The 18,174-nt window shown below is 40.7% G+C and overlaps 1 pseudogene; it reads left to right on the top strand.

Moving 5' to 3' along the window:
* Positions 1 to 2,424: 2,424 nt before the first annotated feature.
* Positions 2,425 to 6,666, top strand: LOC121757842 (annotated as a pseudogene).
* Positions 6,667 to 18,174: the final 11,508 nt, after the last annotated feature.

Below are 18,174 nucleotides of genomic sequence, written 5' to 3'. Positions count from 1 at the left end.
TTTTTATGTTATTACCATTGATGATAAATTTTAAATTTATGCATCGGCAATTCGTCCTCCTCGTCCAATTCGGATTCGGGTTTGGGGCTAAGGTTTTGGAGATATCACGCCAGAGATCGAGGAAGTAATCGCCAATCAAATCTTTCTTCGGAATTTCGATCTGCAAAGTAGCTTCATCGCTCGGAATTGGGTAAACAAGATCGCATTTATTATAAATGGGTCACTCACCCCTTAAAAAGGGGTTATAAGGGGGAGGATTATCTACACTTATATAGAGATGCTAGGATCATCACCAAGTCGATGTGAGACAAGATTTAAGAGTTTTAACATCATTGAATGACCAAATTTGGGGATTTACTTAACTGGACATTGTCGTTTTATTTTATTCAATAAATTGTACTCCCTTCGTCCCATCACAAGTGATGAATTTCTTTTGGGCATGAGATTTAAGAAAATTATATATATTCAGTTAAAGTGGAAAGACTAAAGTATGAGAGGGGAAAAAGTAAGCGAGATAAAGAGGGAATAAAGTAAGGAGGGGAGAAAGTAAAAGAGAAGGATTAAAGTAACATAGAGTTAAAGTTTTGTCTTTTGTTGAAAAAGGAAATTAATCACTTGTGGTGGGACAACCTAAAATGGAAAGTTGATCACTTGTGATGGGACAAATAAAAAATATCTCATTTTCATGTATGGAAAGTTTTTCCAAACTCATTGCCCATATACAATCAATTTATTTCCAATTTATTTTTTTTATAAATTACTAGTATTATTTTATACTATAACTGTGTTATCATTATAACAATTATACTACTCCCTCCGTCCCGCACTACTCGCACTTATTTCCTTTTTGGGCGTCACAAGTTACTTGCACTCTTTCCATTTTTAGTAAAAAATTTCACCTACAGCCATCATTTTTTACTTTCCTATACACTCATTTCTTAATCTCCGAGCCGAAAAGGAAATGAGCGAGTAGCCCGGGACGGAGGGAGTATTATTTACAAAATAAAAAAGATTAAGTAGTTCAATTACATTATTATGTAAAATAGTGGAAATAAATTCTAAGTTTTAATTAAACAAAAATTGGAACCAGGTATTATTGAACAAACTTCCTAAAATCGAACTTAATTGGAACAAAGTATTGTTGAATAAACTTCTTATGATCGAACTTAATTGGAAGTTGTCGTTTTATTTTTTTCAATAAATTGTACAAAGTCTCCTCTCCGTGGTCCCCGCATTCCTCGCCTCCCAAACAATACACGTTTTATATGTATAGTTTTAGTTTATTTATATCCAACTTTGATTCCCACTATTCTAGACTTTTTCTTCGTTACAACTCTATAATATCCACGAAGAATCCCATCGCAAGCCATTGTACTTTTTTAAATAAATAAATTACTAAGTAGTAGTAGTATTGAATATGCATTTTAAGCACTCATCTCACGCGGGTTGGCAATTGAAACATAAAAATAAATATAATAATATCTCGCATCGGTGTACACAAAGAGCTTAATTCACTATATAAGTCACATGGGCCGCTCCTCCTATCACCAATTGATTTTAGGATGGAACCCATGAATTTCTATCATGGTATCAGAGCGGGTCGCCGACTGTGGGTCATATTTAACTGACCCAGCAGTATGTCTGGACTAAAATCGAAAAAAAATGACTGACCTAATATCCCACATCGGTGTACACAAAGAGCTTAATCCACTATATGAGTCTCATGGGTCTCTCCTCTGTTGGCAATTGAAACATAATATCCCACATCGGTGTACACAAAGAGCTTAATCCATTATATAAGTCTCATGGGCCTCTCCTCCTATCACCAATTGGTTTTAGATGTACACAAAGAGTTTAATCCACTATATAAGTCTCATGGGCCTCTCCTCCTATCACCAATTGGCACTATATAAGTCTCATGGGGTTTTAGGTGTACACATCCTCCTATCACCAATTGGTTTTAGGTGTACACAAAGAGCTTAATACACTGATTTTAGGTGTACACAAAGAGCTTAATACACTCTATAAGTCTCATGGGTCTCTCCTCCTATCATCTCATGGGGTTTTAGGTGTACACATCCTCCTATCACCAATTGGTTTTAGGTGTACACAAAGAGCTTAATACACTGGTTTTAGGTGTACACAAAGAGCTTAATACACTCTATAAGTCTCATGGGTCTCTCCTCCTATCATCTCATGGGGTATCATCTCATGGGGTCCAATTGGCACTATATAAATCTCATGGGGTTTTAGGTGTACACATCCTCTTATCACTAATTGGTTTTAAGTGTACACAAAGAGCTTAATCCACTCTATAAGTCTCATGGGTCTCTCCTCCTATCACCAATTGCACTATATAAGTCTCATGGGGTTTTAGGTGTACACAAAGAGCTTAATCCGCTATATGATTTTAGGATGGAACCCATGAATTTCCATGTGAACTTAATATATAATATATAATTTAATGATTGTTATTTTAAAGCATGCATACCACGCTATTCAACTTACTTGCCTTTTTTTTATTTAAAAAAAACATTTCGTTTTGCATAGGTGTTGGAGTGTTTCAAGAACGAGAAGGGTGAGTTCAAGGCGAACCTTGTGGACAGACACCAGAGGATTGTTGCAGCTCTATGAAGCCTCTTTCCTGTTGACAGAAGGTGAAAGCACACTCGAGTCAGCTAGAGAATTCGCTGCCAAATATTTGCAGGAAAAAGTCGATGGTGAAATTGATGAGAGCCTCTCGACATGGATACAATATTCTTTGGACTTCCCAATTCACTGGAGGATCCAAAGGGCAAACGCGGGCATGTGGATTGACGCGTATAAGAAGAGACCTGACATGAATCCAATAGTGTTGGAGCTTGCCATGTTGGACCTAAATGTTGTCGAAGCACAATTCCAAGATGAACTCAAACAAGACTTAAGAGCATCCACAACGGTGGCGTCCGTCGCCACGGCGGTCCGCGCCGCTGGCACGGACGCCACCCGCCGCCGCTGCGCTCGCGCCGCTGGCAAGGCGCTGCTCGATGCATCGAGCAGCGCCGTGCCAGCGAGCAGCTGACGTGGCGCGCCCTCATTCGTCAACGGCATAGCCGTTGTGTTTAAAAAAAAAATTTTTTAAATCGGTTTTTAATTAAAAAAACCGATAAAAAATTTTTAAAAAAAATCACTTCCCAAAAAAATTATATCCGTTTATAACCGTTTTTTCTCACTTTTTAATTTTTTTTACCCCAAAAATACACACTTTCATCTATAAATACCCTCAATTTCACTCCCAAAAATTCACATCAAACTACACAATTCTCATCATCATTCTCTCATCTCCATTCTCATCTTCAATCTACCATATCCATTTTCATCTTCATTCTCTCACACCCTACAACACCACTATGTCCGGTCACGACGATAACCCAAGCGGCTCCCACGGTTGGAACCCCGAATGGTTCGGTTCACAACCGTTTCCTAGTCCGGAAACGGACTATTCGGCCCCTCCTCTCACCCAAGATTCGGGCGTTCCGGGTGGCTACCTTCCATACCCGGTCGACGACCAAGGTGGCTCCGATGGGCGATATGGGTGGACACCGGAGCCTAGGCCTCCCGTCCCTTCCCAAACTCCGACTCCTCCATCTCGCGCCGGTGTCCGCACACCGTACTCACCGGCGGAGATGGATAGATTGTTCAAGGCGTACTTGGAAATATCCGAATATGCGGTGGTTGGCACGAACCAATCCGGCGATCACTTTTGGTGGCGCGTCTCTCGGCGGTACAATGCAAACCGGCCGCCGGGAACGATCGAGCGCAACGAGAGTATGGTGCGCAACTGCATCGGCCGAGCTAACGACGAAATTGGCAAGTTCAATGGCTATTTCCTCCAGGAGTCGCGGAATGCCGGGAGTGGCCGGAGCGAGGTCGACATCATCACTGCCGCGCTGAGCACCTACCAATCCATGAACGGTAAGTCGTTCAAGTACCTAAATGTTTGGCAGGAAACGAGGACGCACCCGAAGTATCTGGGAGGCGTAACATCCTCCTCTAGCGGCTCCTCCAAACGGTCACGGTCGGCATCCCTATCTGACGCCGCTGAAGAAGTGGCTAGCCAACTCGCCGAAGCTAACTTGGGTAGCCCCGACGCCAGACCAAGCGTTTCCCGACGCCTACCGCAAAGAAGGAAGAAGGCGGCGGCCGAACGCCGTCGCGCCGCGACTTCATCTGCCCCCGCTCCCGAACCCGCACCCTATGTTCCACCTCCACCCCCGAACAACTCGTTGTGGGCCCTTTTGGCCCAACTCAATATGGCTGATAGGTCATCTATGACCCCCACGCAACTTCAAACGCACGAGACCATGATATTGGGTCTCCAAAAACAATTGGGGTTGGTGCCGCCGGATGCGTAGTCTTCCTCGGGTAATATTAGCCAATAATTGTGTAATTTTTAATTTTTAGGATTTTAATTATGTAATTTTTAATTTTTAGTATTTTAATTATGTAATTTTTAATTTTTAGTATTTTAATTATGTAATTTTTAATTTTTAGGATTTTAATTATGTCTTTTTTATTTTATTTGTAATTTGTAATAATTATTATGGTTTTTTAATGAATTTTAGTATTATGGAAATGTTTTTGTGTAATTGAATTTTAAATTAATTGTGCTCGTCCTCGCGGAAGAGCACAGCTGTGGGTGTTGTGCTCTTGCCAGAGAGCAGGCAGAAAAAGTGGGGTCGGGCCCACAACCGTGCCGCTGGCAAGTGCACGGTTGTGGATGCTCTAAGGTAAACTATATTGATTTTGCAATTCAATAATTATACTTATCTTGAGCTAATTCCAAATTTGATACAAATATAGGTGGTGGAGGAATACAAGCATGGTTGAAAAGCTTCCATTCGCGAGGGACAGGCTCATGGAATGCTACTTTTGGAAGACTGGGATCGTGCAGCCGCGTCAACATGCGGATGCAAGGGTCACAGTCGGTAAAGTCAATGCTCTTATTGTTAGAAAAGGAAATATTGCGATTAGAATCAATTACTCCAATTAGATGATTGACATAATATTTTGTAATTAAGGATCTTACCATGTACATTGCTTCCTACACCCTATTTAAAGGGTCCTCTATACAATGGAAAAAATCATCTCATTCAATACAATCAATAGTGTTCTATAATGTTCTCTCCTCCCCAATATGTCGATAGAACACTATTGATTGTATTAAATGAGATGATTTTTCCATTGTATAGAGGACCCTTTAAATAGGGTGTAGGAAGAAATGTACATGGTAAGATCCTTAATTACAAAATATTCTGTCAATCATCTAATTGGAGTAATATCTATCATCTAATTGGAGTAATTGATTCTAATCACAATCTTTCTTTTTCTAACACTTATAACAACCATAGATGATGTTTATGATGTCTATGGCACCTTAGAAGAACTCGAGCAGTTCACAGAGGCCATTCGAAGGTTCGTATATTGTACCTAGTAAATATTAGAATTACTTTTTCTTTCTGTCTCTCACAAAATCAATGACACGGTATATGTTGCAAAATCACAGATGGGATATTAGTGCAATCAACCAACTTCCTAGCTATATGCAACTGTGCTTTCTTGCACTCGACAACTTTGTCAACGACACTGCCTACGACATTCTCAAGGAGCAAGGCTTCAACGCCATCCCTTATTTGCGCAAATCGGTAATTTTACCCTTAATTTTTTCAATTTACTTTAGGTTTGAGGTTGTGGTAGAAGTCTATATACAAGGTCTCATACTAAAACCAATTACTCCCTCCGTCCCAACTAAGTTGAGTCGTATTCCTTTTTGGGATGTCTCAACTAAGTTGAGTCATTTCTTTTTTTAACAAAAAACAAAATATCCAATCACTCTTACTTTATTCCACCATCTACTTTACTCTCTCTTTATCTTTCATACTATATTCCTCTCTCCTATTTTTCAACACAATTTCTTAATCTTCGTGTCCAAAAGTTATGTCTCAACTTAGTTGGGACGGAGGGAGTACTAATTAAAGAAGTGACACGTGAGACTTAATTAATACTATATCAGTTGCAGTTGTCTCTATACTGACGTGTGATATTAATACTATTATTATTGTTTCATTTGCTAATGGCTCTAATACACATTTTTTTCAACCAGTGGAGGGATTTGGTAGAGGCATATCTGATAGAGGCAAAATGGTACCACAGTGGACACAAACCAAATTTAGAAGAATATCTCAACACCTCATGGATCTCCATCGGGGCCGCGGTCATACTGACGCACGCATTCTTCCGAGCAACGCCTACTCTCACGAAAGAGGCTTGCGACAGTTTGTACGGATACCACGAACATAGTCCGTTGGTGGTCGTCCATCATTCTGCAGCTTGCAGACGACCTAGGGACCTCGGTGGACGAGGTGAACAGAGGGGACGTGCCGAAGTCAATCCAGTGCTACATGAACGACAACAATGCCTCGGAAGAGGAGGCGCGGGAGCACGTGGAAGAAGATGAATGAGGACAGAGTGGCGAAGGATTCTCTGTTTTGCAAGGATTTTGTGGGATGTGCGGTGGATTTGGGGAGAATGGCGCAGTATATGTATCACTATGGGGATGGGCATGGCACACAACATCCCATCATACATCAACAGATGACAGACTGTTTGTTCAACCATTTTCTCTGATATCTCCATAGAAACCTAAGTGAAGTTCATGTTTGAACCAATTCAGAAAGTTATACTCCTCAGTTGTAATTTTTGTACGAGTTTATTCGTAATTAAGTTTGATTATCTTTTAGAGTAGTAGGCTAGTAGTAGGGAAAATCGGGTTTATGGGGGAGTTTACACTAAATATTACGTAAATGTACCCATTTTGTTATCTATTCCACAAATGGGAAAAACGCCAACCACATTGGCGTTTTTATTAGTAAATACGCCAACGTCATTGGCGTGTTTTAAGGTAAATACGCCAACGATGATGGCGTTTTATACTTGTGCCGTATTTTGGGTGTATGCTCTCGGATTGTAATTACGATTAAACACGCCAACTTGGTTGGCGTGTATAAATAAAAAAACGCATTTGTAAATGGCGTGTTTTCTTTGTTGAAACGCCGAACATATTGACGTTTTGTAAAAGACGCCAACCGGAGTGGCGTATTTACTTAATCATGAAAAACGCCATTCTGAGTGGCGTGTTTAATCAGACTGATATACCAGGCGTTCCTCCCCCAAATCGCGAAAACCTCACAACACACAGCCTTCGCGATTTCTCCAGCTGCGCGCCTTCTCTCCGTGATTTCGGCCTACATTCATCAATCGGTGCTATTCTCCCCCAAATTCATCTATTTTATTCGGTTAGTATGCTTACCTTTTACATAATTATAGTAATTGGTGGATAGCTAGGGTTTGTAATGGGTTGTGAATTGAGTAGAAATATTATGCATTTTGGATTGGTTGAATGATATTATTGTTGATTATTATGTTGGATTGTGTTGGGTTTAAGTTAATTTGTGTATAAATTTGATTATAAGCCTAAACCCTAGGGTTTTTATAGCTAAAAAATTGGGCAAATTGTTTTGATTTATGTGGGTTTTGGTTGATTAGTTTAGATTGTTAAATTTGTTTAGGTTAGGCAAAATTGAAATTGGTAGGTTGGGCGAATTGTTAATTGAAATTGTTAATTTTGTGTAGGTGAATTGGTTTATGATTTTGAATGTGCAATGTTGTGTAACTTGCTTATTTGATGTTGGTGTTCAATTTTGTGATATTGGATTAAATTGTATCTAATTATTGAAATGGTTTATGGTTGGTTATTGTTGAATTTGGTTTATGAAATTGGATTAAATGTTATGGTTGGTTATTGTTGAATTTGAATTATGTAGGTAAATTATGGCATCATCTTCAACCTCTCGTCGTCGGCTTGCATGTGGTCCTGCGGATCCATCTGTATTATATTTTCAGAGACAACACGTCTCTAACAACATATGGGCAGGAGTTCCATCCGAAGATGTACGCTGCCGACGATTTGAAGGAAAAATTTGGGATGTTCCCATCCAGCAACATGTCTTGACAATAGTGGACCAGATGGGGTTTGGGGGTATGTTAAGGTATGGTAAACCAAAAGAAATTGACCACCATCTTATCACAGCTCTGATTGAACGTTGGAGGCCAGAGACTCACACGTTTCACTTTCCAGTCGGTGAAGCGATTGTGACACTGGAAGACGTGGAGGTCTTATGGGGCCTGAAAGTTGATGGAGAGGCTCTGACAACTTACATCCCCCCGACGGACGCGGGATATTGGACGGACAGGTGTATGGATTTTCTAGGATTCATACCGGAAGCATCCGAGTTGAAGGAAATGGCTTTTAAGCAGACGAGCGTATCGCGCCAATTGAGGATTGAGCTGTCTAATGACCACGAACACTACATATATGCTCAGCGGGCTCGTATCTATTGTCTGCTATTACTTGGTGGTCTGATGATCCCCAACGCCACCGGAAATAAAATTCCGTTCTTCTACCTACACTTTTTCATGGATATAGAACGGTGTTCTACATATAGCTGGGGTGGGGCGACGCTTGCTTGCTTGTACCACAATTTGTGTGAAGCGGCCGTTGGTCAGAGGACGGATGTAGGGGGAGCCTTAACTCTATTACAACTTTGGGCTTGGGAGAGAATCCCAAATATTAGACCGAGGATGCTAGATCCCGTGCATACAGACTATCTACCATGTGCAAGCGCGTAAGTTGTTCATTAATTGCGTTTTTAAACTTAATGTTCATCAATTTTCGTGTTCTTCGCTCATAATTTAAATTTTTTAGATGGAATGGCCCGGCGTCATATGTAAAAGCACCCGGACATTGTGTTGAAAATTTCCGAGATCAGTTCTCCATGATGCATCCTAATCAGGTACTTCATATATTTATAAAATGTTTTTGGTTTTTTGTTTTTTGTTTTTATGGAAATTATTTTGAAAAATTTGTATCACATGTAGTTTATTTGGAGGCCTTATCTCCACCGGGAGTTGCCGGAAAGTTGTGATGCCGGTCGTCCTATATGGATGTCGATCACAACGCTTATTTGTTGGAATCTGGCTGAGCCACACCTGCCACACCGAGTGTTGCGCCAATTCGGGATTGTCCAACCGTATATCCCGGATCTCCCCCGGTTCCACGGTTCTGATTTTTTGAAACAGGATCGCCGTGGAAAAGCTGGTCGGAATTGGGTTCAATGGCACGCCAATTATATACAGGAGTGGGACAACAGACACTTTACGATATGGACTGATCTGGAGGACAGTACTGAGCCTGTTGCAACGGAAGAATATATGAATTGGTTTCGCCAGATCACTGTGGTGTATTTAACCAAACCCGGCGTGCATGCTGAAGAGGGATTCCACGAAACCGCATCTTCTCATAACTTTACGGTACATTATTTATACTTAACTAAACCCTGATTACTTATTCAAATTCATATTATGATATGTACTTAACTTTGAAAAATTGTAGGTGGAGACGCTTCACAAAATACGTCACTATCTAAGTGGCCGAGCTGCGACAGGACATTTCTGTCCGGATATGGAAACCATTTCGAGGATGGTTGAAGAAGGACTGCAGATATCCGGGGAGCCTCAGCTGATGGACTACCCTCCTTCGCAGCGCTCTGCAATGGACGTGGACGTACCCATAAGGCAAAAGGCAAAACGACGAACCAAGCAGAAAACCGTCCGCGGAGAGTCGTCATCTCAGTTCGTACACGACTCCGATGACGATTTTGAGGACCCACCTCCACCGAGCTCTGCACTTCGAGGCCGTCATTCTATTAGCCATACCGGTGGCACCGGAGAAGATATTGGCCTCAGTGATGTCCCCGCTCCTCCACCGCGGTCGTCTGTGCAAGAGGATCTTGAGAACGCTGTTGTTCAAGATACTCCTCCCTCAAGGATCCCTAGATCTACATCTACTATTGGGAAGGGGATACGGCGTCTGTTTATGCGGAAACGTCGTGACGATTGAACTAATTTGAACTCTTGATATTACTGTAATTTGATATTGATGTTTTTTCATTTGATTTGAACTCATTGATTTTAAGTCTTTATGATTAAGTATTTGGATGTCTGAATTATTATTTCCTAGTAGAAATGAAAATGAAAACAGGCAAATAAAGAGATATTGGCATTTTTGTGAATGTAAGTCTTTGTGAAAAACGCCAATGCTATTGGCGTTTTTAAGTTAGTTTATATTTTGCCCGTTTTTTCTACAACGAATGCGGACATTCTGAACAAACACGCCATTCCCGTTGGCGTTTTTAATAAGACGCCATTCCCGTTGGCGTGTTATTTAAAAACGCCAACGCTATTGGCGTTTTTAAGTTAGTTTATATTTTGCCCGTTTTTTCTACGACGAATGCGGACATTCTGAACAAACACGCCATTCCCGTTGGCGTGTTATTTAAAAACGCCAACGCCATTGGCGTTTTTAAGTTAGTTTTTTCGTTGCTCGTTTTTTCTACGCCGAAAGCGGACATTCTGAACAAACACGCCAGTCCCGTTGGCGTGTTTCAGCAATAACACGCCATTCACGTTGGCGTTTTAAAGTGAAAAGACGCCAATTAAGTAGGCGTCTCTTTAAACACGCCACTCACATCGGCGTGTCCTATAAAAAAACGCTCCCACAGTTAAGAGTTTTTAATCATTTCATCATTATTCAATATATAAGTACATACAAATATTACCCTATACATTAGTCCAAATCTTGCTAAATACAGAAATCCAATATTACACAATGCATACGTTCAATTGTCTCGCCTTTTCCGCGTAAAAAAGCTACGGATCCCCTTCCCGATTCTGGCGGTTGAGAGTCTAGACGGAGGAGTCTCTCGCACAACGACATTCTCTAAATCAACCCCAAAATATTCGTCTCGCACAGAAGACCGAGGTGGAGAATGTGGGACATCACTGAGACCGATGTGTTCGCCTGTACCACCAGTGTGGCTGACAGAGTGACGACCTCGAACTGCAGATCTTGGTGGAGGTGGAGGCATAAAATCGTGATCGACATCATCAGTGTGACTGACAGAATGACGACCTCGAACTGCATATCTTGGTGGAGGTGGAGGCAAAGAATCGTCAGCGGCATCATCTATCAACTGAGTATCCATCCTTGGTGGAGGTGGATGCAAAAAATCGTCAGCGGCATCATCTACCAACTGAGTATCCATCCTTGAATGAGCATTCGGGCAGTTGCGCCTGTCGTGACCTGGTTGACGGCAATGTTTACATCGGCGTCGGGCTCGTGGCTGGTCAGCTTCACGGACATCCATCTGATTAGGAATCCTAGTAGTACGGTATCGACCGCGACTTTTAGGCATTAACTGAGCTCGTGAACATTGCAAAGTCCATTCAGGCACGGCCCAATAATCTTGGTGTCTGGGTGGATTGAACACCGTAGAATATTGGTGTACCCAAACACTTGTGCGGTATACGGGATCAACAAGCGACAGCATGTTGTCGTTTCTAAAACGCGCAACTGCCGCTGCATGTGAACATGGAAGTCTCCACATCTGCCACTTTTGACATTTGCAGTGCGAGTCCAAGTACTTTACCTTCCACTTATTAGCGCCCTTTCCACCAATTCGACGCTTTGTTCGAACCACATAATGCCCTGCAATTGTGTTGGGTGCTCTCACATTATGCAATTGACCTTTTGCATCATTTTTGCACACCTTTTCATGCGCCCACGGGGTAAGTGGTGTGGCACACTGTGTTGATGCAATTGACCGGTCATTGAACCATTCTATTGTCCTCCAGAATATCATATCAATGCAAGCTTTAATTGGGAGTTGTCTTGCGCCTCTCAACACATTGTTGTAAGATTCCACCATATTAGTGGAAACCTCACCCCATCTTTTGTGTTTGTCATACGCCAGATTCCATTTTTCTAACTCCACGGCATCAAGGTACTGCAAAGCCTCGTTGTTGACGTTTCGAAGTAAACGACGTCTGATCTTAAACTTGCGCTTCTTGGTAGCAATACCAATTTTCCAAACAAGTCTTTTGACCATGATACCTTTGTGATTCTGCAAAACATTCTTTCTAACATGTACCAAGCAAAATCTGTGATGACCCACATTGGGTTCTTCTTTCCATATGGGAGAATTCATTGCATCTATGATTCCCACATGCCTATCAGATATGACACATATTTCATGCTTTGCTACATGAAGTCTAATGCGTTCCATAAACCAATTCCAACTTTCTTTGGTTTCCTCATCAACAATGGCATATGCAACAGGCAAACATTTCTTATTAGCATCAAATCCAACGGCAATAAGAATTTTACCTCGACATCGTCCACGTAGATGAGTTCCATCAACCGTTAAAACTGGTTTGCATAGTTGAAAAGCCTCCACAGCTGGTCCAAAAGCCCAGAATACGTACTTGAATACCTTGTTCATACCATTGCTTAATATGTCATCGTGCATCCATTCCACAATTGTGCCAGGATTTTGTCTTTGCACTTCATTCAAATAAGCTGGTAAAACTTTGAACGACCACTCCCATCCACCGTATACAAGCTCAATCGCTGTCCTCCGAGCATACCATGCTTTCTTGTAACTAACTTTGACATGAAATCTATTTTCAATATCCGCCACAATTGCTTTTACCTTGTAGCAAGGATCGTTTTCTATCTGATGGCGATCACTCAACGCTATCATACCCGACGAAAGATTAGCGTGGCCATTATAGTTACGATCCCTCATGCAAGTATGAGCAGTGCTGAACACTCTAATTTGCCAGTGTTCATCATGCTTCCTCAGTGTTGCTCGGCACTCCCACAAACATTTAGGTAAGGACGTATCTTTCGGATTTCCCTGTGGCCACTTACAAACTGCATGCCATCTCTTTCCTTTACTTTCAACAACTGTATATTGTCGGATTTTTTCCAAATGCCAATGAGTCACAGCTGCCTTCAATTCCAACTTCGTTCTAAATTTAGTATGCAAACCGACATTGGTAGGATCCTTTTCACTCCAATAATGCACACTGGGATCATCACGCTCAAAGTTTCTGGGATCAAAACTATCATATGGACCTGGTAAGGTGCGAAAGTAGTTGATTCCAGGCTGTGGGAACTGTGGAACTACTCTTCCTCCAACTGCCCTTCCACCAACTGATGTTACTCCAACTGCTGTTTCTCCAAGTGGAATGGATGGTCTTGAAGCAACAAATTGTTCATCATCCGACGGATCACCATCTGAGTCTGTACTAACCGTGTCGGAATCTTCAGAATTATAAGGTGATTGTGGATCAAGAAAGTCGGCTTTATCAGGACCTATTATGTCCTCCACCACATCACAATTGTCACGATCCCCTAAATGCACGCCTCCAGCTTCAAAATCTTGTGTTGCAGCTAAATATGGTTCTTCGGCTCTCGTAGACGTACCAACATCAAAATCTTGTGTTGCAGCAAAATATGGTTCTTGGGCTCTCGTTGACGTACCAGCATCATAACTTATGACATGATGACTATGATGTTGAGTAATTGCCGAATACTCAACATATAATTCAATTACACCTCCAATAACCATACTCTCACTAAACATTAGTTGCATGCATACTTCTTCTAGTTGAACACCTATAAACGTGACTCCGGATCCAAAGCATATAGTACGTTTCCATATTATTTGAATATTGTTTTCATATATGCTTATCCCCATCCTTTCACAAATTTTTTCCACAAGGTCATCGTACGAAATTGTTTCATCCAACATAATGAATCCTTTAGCAAAAGGAGGATCATACGAAATAACTGCTCCGGGAATTATCTTTCCACCCCAATATAAATTGACACACCACGTCATACTATCTGCAATAATGTAAAACACAAATAAATATGTATTATTTTTACATTCATCATTATGTAGAGTCAGCCAAAAAATTGACAAAATAATTCTATTAAATACACTACAATATGTATTATCATAACAATCCATAAAATATACTATAACATATAATAGCATAACAATTGGTCAAAATATTTCCATTAAAATATATACTATCATAATAATCCATCAAAATATTAGTGTACCCATAATAATTGGTCAAACTATTATATTAATTACACTACAATATATATTATCACAACAATCAATCAAATATTGGAAGACTAATGTTTAGAAGAATGAGTCTAAAATTTGATATACTAACCGATTAGAAGGACTAATGGTTGAAAGAATTAGCCAAATTCAAAATATCCACGCTTAAATCCACCACCGGGTCGACCCGAGCGAAAGGTTTTTATGCGTTTGGGAAGGGTTTTCGCGTTTTGGGGAGGGAAAGTGTTTAGGGTCGCGATGTTGGGGGAGATCTGATAAGGATATGGTTCAACAGAAACACGCCGCTCAAATTGGCGTTTTTAAGCATAACACGCCAACCTCAGTGGCGTTTTTATTAATTAAACACGCCAACTACATTGGCGTTTTACCTTAAAACACGCTAACTTCATTGGCGTTTTTTCCCGCCGCTGTATTTGGCGAAAATACACCTCCAATACGACGCGAAGATAAACGCCAATGAGGTTGGCGTTTTTACTAATAGAAACGCCAATGTGGTTGGCGTTTTTCCCATTTTTGGAATAGATAACAAAATGGGTACATTTACGTAATCTTTAGTGTAAAGTGCCCCATAAACCCGATTTTCCCGCTAGTAGTAGTTGTAGTTTAAAAGGTGAGTCAAGCGGGACAACTGTTAATACGTTATAAATTCTATTTATTGTAAGTTTGTCAGTCATCCACCCAATCACTAATCTCAGATTCTTAATCAAGAAATTGACTGACTTTGTTGTCATTAAATGTTGACTTGGACAAATCACAAAATTAGAAGGGAAGACTTGTGTGGGCCAACTTATTAACTAAGTTGGAAAATAGTGGTAAATTCTCAAGAATAAAATAGTCAAGTGTAATTAAAATTATTAACGTAAAACCTATACTCGGAATTAATCTTAATTTCTAGTCATAAAATACACTAATAAACAGTCGGCCACTAATTAAAAACTAAATTGCAGTTCGGTTGGCATGATTAGTTTTGATTAAAGACCATAATAAATTTATTTCTTGTTCGATTGTAATTTTTGAAAAGCTCTAACTCATGACAATGTAACTTGGCCCGCCTTCATAATGCCAAGATTATATTGTACTCCCTCCGTCTCTGAAATTGTGTCACATTTCATTTTCTGCACCCGTTTTAGAAAAATGATAATAAATAACTAAAGTGGAGAGGCGATAAAGAAAGAGAGAGAATAACGTAGATGAGAATCTTATCTACATTATTCTCTCTATTATTTTACCCCTTTCTCCACTTTAACTATTTATTATCATTTTTCTAAAACGAGTGCAGAAAAAGAAATGTGACAAAATTTCAGGGACGAAGGGAGTATCTCATAATTCAATTATATGATTAATTTAATCTTTAGGTGTCATTTGATTATTATGACTCATTATTATATGATTATTCATCTATGATTAAGATGTGAGATTGTTTTAGTAGAAGAGGATACATATAACTTACTATTGTTAAATGGTATAGACAACATATTTAGAGAAGAAAGCAATGAGAGAAGATTATTGTATTTTGATTGAATGATGAAATGGTACTCAACACCCATATATTTATAGGGATGTTGGTGACTTTTGAGATCCTACAATAAATATATATTCATAGAACTACACTACTATTGGAACAATGCATGCACATCTTCAATGCTTCTTGGAACTCTATTCTTCTTTAATGCTTGTTGATACTTCCCCTTTTCTCAACACTCCCCCTCAAATTGAGTGGTGGGATCTCCAAAACTCAATTTGGAAAGCACATCTTCAAAGCTCCTTGAGTTGACTGCTTTAGTTAGGATGTCGGCAAGTTGATCCTCAGAGCGAACAAAAGGGAGTTCGACAATCCCATTCTCAATGTTTTCTTTGATGAAGTGTCTGTCAACCTCCACATGCTTCGTTCGATCATGTTGTACTGGATTTTATGAGATGCTTATAGCGGCTTTGTTATCACAATACAACTGGCACTTGCTTGGAGGGAGATTAATCTCTTTCATCAATCTCCTTAACCATAAAATCTCGGTCAACCCACTTTTAATCCCACGAAATTCTGCTTCGGCACTCGAAAGAGCCACCACCTTCTGCTTCTTACTTCTCCATGTTACCAAATTACCTCCAACAAAGGTAAAGTAGCCTGCTGTAGACTTCCTATCGTTTGGGTTCCCTGCCCAGTCAGCATCTGTATAACCATGAATCTCAAGATGCCCATTTTTAGCGAACAACACTCCATGCCCTGGAGTTCCCTTGAAATACCGACAAATCCTAAGTGCTGCCTCCATGTGATCTGTCTGCGGCTTATGCATGAACTGACTTACGACCCCAACTGCATAGGCAATATCTGGCCTAGTGTGCGAGAGATATATGAGTTTTCCGACTAGTCGCTGATATCGACTACGGTCAGCCAACTTGGCTCCTTCTCTGATTTGTAATCCGTGATTAACCGCCAGAGGAGTGTCTGCTGGTTTACATTCCAGTAGGCCAGTCTCTGCTAGGATGTCCAAGATATACTTCCTTTGTCGCAGAAAAATTCCTTTGGTTGACCTTAGCACTTCAATCCCAAGAAAGTACTTGAGATTCCCCAAGTCCTTCATCTCAAATTCCTGAAAAAGATTTTTCTTTAATTCCTCAATCTCTTCTAGGTCGTCACCTGTAATAATCATGTCATCAACATATATGATTAAACATGTGATCTTGTCACCCTGCTTCTTAAAAAATAGCGTATGGTCTGAATTGCTCTGTGTATATCCATAGCTAATCATTGCCCCAGCAAACTTCCCAAACCATACTCTTGGAGATTGCTTCAATCCATACAAGGTCTTCCTCAATCGGCACCCTTCACCTGCTTTAAAATCTGTTGCAAAACCTGGGGGTGCCTCCATGTAAACTTCTTCTTCCTTCTTCAACTCTCCATGTAGGAAGGCATTCGTTACATCAAACTGGTGTAATGGCCAGTCCCTATTAGCAGCAATGGATAACAACACCCGAATTGTGTTCATCTTAGCTACTGGAGAGAAGGTCTCAGAATAGTCAACTCCATATGTCTGAGTATAGCCTTTTGCGACAAGTCGTGCCTTGTACCTTTCTATCGAGCCATCAGGTCTTCTTTTGATAGTGAAGACCCATCGACAACCCACTGGTCGTTTCCCTTCTGGTAGAGCACATTTCTCCCATGTGTGGTTTCGAATCAGTGCATCAATCTCTTTCTTCATTGCTTCCCTCCAATGCTTGAATTTCATAGCTTCTTCCCATGTCTGTGGTATTTCTTCTTCCTCATATAGTGCATTCTCGAAAGCCCGAGCCATCTCTGATAAATGGCCTTTGGCTAGGTTCACAACAGAGTACCGCTTTTTCTTGTCAATCCTCTCTGGCGTATACCTTTTGGGTGGAACTCCTCTGTTTGACCTTGGTGGAAGTATGTACCTCCCAGTGTCAGGGTCAACTCCTTCGACCTCGACTTCCTCAATTTCCCTTTCTTCGGCCTCAATTGAATTTTCTTCTGCACTCACAGTGTTAGCCAAACAATTATCTGTATCCACAGGATTACTTACATTGGATAACCTTAACGGAGAAATATTTGAGGCGATGCCACTTTCTACGATGGACTCTACCACATCAGAGACTTGCTCAGCGGAATTGCTTACTGTTTTCTCTGATAGATCCGCATCAGGATTGCTTGGCGTTGGCAGTGGCATTGAGATCCAACTTAGCGGGTCCGTATCATTGTTATCCCTAACATTACTCTCCCCCTGACCGCTAAGATGGGTAAAGAAGTACTCAGTTTCAAGAAAGTTGCAGTTCATTGTAACAAACATCCGATTGGACTTTGGATCGAAACACCTATACCCCTTTTGATTTACCCCATATCCTACAAAAACGCATTTGATAGCGCAAGGGGATAGTTTAGTTCTTTCATGTTTAGGAATGTGGACAAAAACGGAGCATCCGAAGACGCGAGGTTCAAGAGTCAAGGGCGGAGGAATTTTTGTGAAGGTGGACAAGACTTGTAGAGGAGTTTTGTGTTTGAGAATACTTGTGGGCAATCGGTTTAAGAGATAGGCTGAGGTGGCAATGGCTTCTGGCCAGAAGT

Source organism: Salvia splendens, chromosome 12 (assembly GCF_004379255.2).
Source record: "Salvia splendens isolate huo1 chromosome 12, SspV2, whole genome shotgun sequence".
NCBI classification, from domain to species: Eukaryota; Viridiplantae; Streptophyta; class Magnoliopsida; order Lamiales; family Lamiaceae; genus Salvia; species Salvia splendens.
The sequence above is the reverse complement of the archived record's forward strand: the minus strand, read 5'-3'. Positions and strand labels throughout refer to the sequence as shown.